General features: G+C 40.5%; 1 pseudogene; it reads right to left on the reverse strand.

Annotated features, from left to right (window-relative positions):
- Nucleotides 1-1213: 1213 nt before the first annotated feature.
- On the reverse strand, nucleotides 1214-2215 carry LOC112400105 (nucleolar protein 10 pseudogene; annotated as a pseudogene).
- Between the last annotated feature and the right edge of the window lie 1840 nt (nucleotides 2216-4055).

A 4055-nucleotide genomic window follows, 5' to 3' on the forward strand; every position in this document is an offset into this window, starting at 1 on the left:
GAAAAGGAAATAAAAAACAAAAAAAAAAAAAAAAAAAAAAAAAAAAAAGCAGTGGCATCTACATCATAAATATGAAGAGAAACTGGGAAAAGCTTAGAAGCCTTTGCTGGCAGCTTGTGCCATTGAAAACTCAGCTGATATCCTTATCATATCCTCCAAGATTACTGGTGATAGAGCTGTGCTGAAGTTTGCTGCTGTCACTGGAACCACTCCTACTGCTGGCCGCTTAACTCCTGGAATATTCACCAACCAAATCCAGGCAGCCTTCTGGGGGTCATGATTTCTGGTGGTTACTGATCCGAGGGTTGACCACCAGCCTCTCTCACAGAGGCATCTTATGTTAACCCGCCTACAGTCGCTCAGTATAACACAGACTGTCCTCTGCACTACGTGAAGGCTCTAGCAGGAAGGACAGAGACCATCCCCTCTAACAACAAAGGGGCTCACTTAGTGAGTCTGATGTGGTAGATGCTGGCCAAGAAAGCTCTGCACATACGTGGCACCTTCTCCTGACCCATGGAGGGTCACACCTAATCTCTACTCCTTCAGAGGTCTGAAATAGACTGAAAAGGAAGATCAGGCTGCTTAAAAAGCTGTAACCAAGGAGGAATTTCAGGATGAATGAACTGCTCCAGCTCCCAAATTTACTGCTACTCAATCCCAGGTCCCAGGCTGGTCTGAAGGTTGGCAGGTGCTCTCTGTGCTATCCGGCAGTTCCCTACTGAAGAATGGAGAGCTCAGTCTGCCACTGGAAGAGTGGTCTGTAGCTCCCGCTGCTTGGGCCACTGACTGGATAGTGAATGGAAGCAGGTATTGCAAGAAAAGAAGTTCCTAGAGCATGATCAAGCTTCATTTTTAGCACAGGATAACCTTCCATTTCATGGCACACATATTACATTGTTAAAAAATAACAACCTGGCCTACTTGATTAAAACCATGGGAAAATGACCATGTTTATGGGGAGCAGCAACTTACCAAAAGCACCCTGGGGGCAACACACTAACCATTTTGGTGGGGGAAGGGGTACAGTTTCAAAGTCTGACCCATAAGGCATAGGGACAAGTTGTCAAATCTTTAACTTTTTAGGTGCATCTGGAATTTATACAAAACATTAAAAATGTACATTCCCCTCTCCGTGTTTAATGTACTCTAATGATGATCAATTTGGGGGAGAGGTCCTCCTTTCAAATCACAAGTAGGATCATTTCCAAATTCAAAGAAACAGCCATCCTCTTCTGTGTCTTAACTTCAGGTGACCTGCTGAACCAGGAAGTGTTTTCCTTTCCTGTCAGTGCAGCTTCTCAGTCTCCTGTTGCTTCTGCTATTCAGACCTCTTTAATGTGAATGTCAATTGTTTACTGCCAATTGTAGTGTCTGATACACTCAATGTCCCATTTTCTGATTCAAGTTTCAAACGATCTTCAAGGGTTTTATTCATCTGCTTCTGGTTGGTGGCAGTCTCTGAAGCTTCCGAGTTCTTCTCCTGCTTTGATCACATATAACTGGGGCTTGAGGACCATCTGCTGGTTCTCCTTGTGTCTCTCCTACTGCTTCCGCCTGGTAGAGAAGTCTGTGCTACTTCCTGACCTCTTCAACCCCATATTTTTTATCATCTGAACTCAAAATTTTCTGCATCACTTGGTTTTCCTTCCAGTTCTTTCTCTTCCCCTTTTTCATGAAGAATCTAAGAATCTTAGTTGCTTCTTGCTTTTTTCACTAATTTTTGAAACAGGTGAATTCAAAAGCCTAAATTCTTCACTCTCTTGGTTTCCTTGAAAGTCAGCGTTCTCAAATGTAACTTTAAAGCCATCACTGGTAAGAAAGAATATTAGGAAGGCTCTTAACTTTCTTCCTCTATGTAGATTTTTGCTTCTCTTCCTCTTCCTCAGTTAAGTGCTAGCCCTTTGTTAACTTTTGGCAAATTCTTTAATTGGACTCTATGCACGAGTTTCTTCTATCTTCTGTTGGATCTTATATTTCCCATATGCTTCATAAGCAAATGGATTTTTCATGCATTTCATGAGTCTTATGATAGATAGAGTCTTATAGCCATGAAAAATCCAGGAATATATGCCCGGAGAAAAAATGGTTCAATAATATGTGTGAGCCCTATATTTTCAGGGGCTTTCTTGGTGGCAAATTTTTAATCATCATAAACTCTTCTTTCTGTATCCTCTCCTAATTCTTCTGTCAATTTGTCTAAGAAGGAACACATAACCTGGGAACAGAACCCAAAACTAGATTACTGGTTTATTATAAAGGGATATAACTCTGGAACAGCCAGATGGAAGAGAGGCATAGGTCGAGGTAATGGGAAAGGGCATAGAGCTTTCATGCCATCTCCTAGGGCACCCCTTTCCCTGAATCTCCATGCTCACCAACCCGGAATCTCCAAGGGTAGCATATTTTTGTGAACCAAAACATGAAAAATAGATGTCATATATAAAATTATACTTATGGGGAAGTGAAGCAGCATTTTTTTTTTTTTTTTTTTTTTTTTTTTTGCGGTACGCGGGCCTCTCACTGTTGTGACCTCTACCGTTGTGGAGCACAGGCTCCGGACGCGCAGGCTCAGCGGCCGTGGCTAACGGGCCCAGACGCTCCACGGCATGCAGGATCTTCCCGGACCGGGGCACGAACCCGTGTCCCCTGCATCGGCAGGCAGACTCTCAACCAGGGAAGCCCTGAAGCAGAATATTTTAAATGGGAATTGCCTCTGATAATCTAGGACACATGATTGGCTTAGAGACATCATCAGAAAGTGGTGGGAAAATTATTTTTCTTCTTATGTTCATTATCACTCCCAGGTTTTCAGTGACAATGAGAAAAATCAGGATAAGCTGTTCTTAAGAATTTGAGGACATCATGGCAAAAGTTAACGATAAAGTATTTTTTTAAAGTAGCAAATATATCAACATTTTCATAATGAAATCATAGGACTAAAAAAGGATGTGACTTTTAGAATGCATTCCATATGCTATGTACCTTCTTATACATTAACTTCTTGAAGCTACATATCCGTTCTGTAGGATATATATAGAAAAGAGTTTAGTCTAACTACTTTAGCAGAAATGCTAAAGGAAATTAAATACCTCCTAGAAGCTCTAGGAGAGCTGGAAGAGAACCAGACTTGGATACTGCACTGACAGGGTAGAAAAACTTCCAAATAGACCTTAGACATGAAAATTATCTGAGAATTTAAAAAGCATAAAGGAAATTATTATTAATGGCATCATGAGAAACTATAAGTACATTAGAAAATATATTCAGTGTCTTCTCTCAACTTTTATACAATTTTCATGTGATTGATCTTCATCCAATTTCACGGCCATTGTAGGTACTCAAAAGCAGTGTATGTCCTTCACACTCAACTACATTAGCTTTAATTCTAATGATGCTTAAGCAAATTTTACAAATTAAAAGACACTCAGCAAAATGATTTAGTTATCAGTTAACAAGCTAGAGTAGATTTATTATTTGCTCACAATTATTTGTCTCCTCCCCACCCATGCCATGCTTCCCCATTGGTAGGGAATACACCCTCTTGTTCCATTGACATTGGCTTAGCCATGAGACTTGCTTTAGTCAATGGAGTGTGAGTAGGTGTGACATACACCTGTCCAAATAGAAGCTTTAAATGCTTTGCCTGGGTTGGCTCTGTCCTATCTAAGCAGTTGTCCTCTGCCATGAGAACATCATGTCTCAGATGGTGGCTCCTCCTTAAGAATGGATACAGGTGTGAGAGGACTCATGCAGCTGGGATGAGCTCAGTGGAGCCCAGCAAAGAATAGGTTTCAAGTTACATCCACATCAATAAAAAAATGTGTCTTGTGGAAAACAAATTTTGGGTTTGTTTCCTGCCAGTAGTAAAAGTTGATAATATACAGGTAAACATAATTTCTTAACATAGGGTCAAATTTAGACATTACTACATTTAAAGGGAAAAGCCCTAAGGTTAAGGTTGAATTAAATTGCTTCTACATATCATTGCTAATAATTTACTTCTCTCAGCAAAAAAGACCTTACACAAAAGGAGAAGTATATTCCACAGGACA

Source organism: Neophocaena asiaeorientalis, unplaced genomic scaffold (genome assembly GCF_003031525.2).
Source record: "Neophocaena asiaeorientalis asiaeorientalis breed wild unplaced genomic scaffold, Neophocaena_asiaeorientalis_V1.1 scaffold975, whole genome shotgun sequence".
NCBI lineage: Eukaryota > Metazoa > Chordata > Mammalia > Artiodactyla > Phocoenidae > Neophocaena > Neophocaena asiaeorientalis.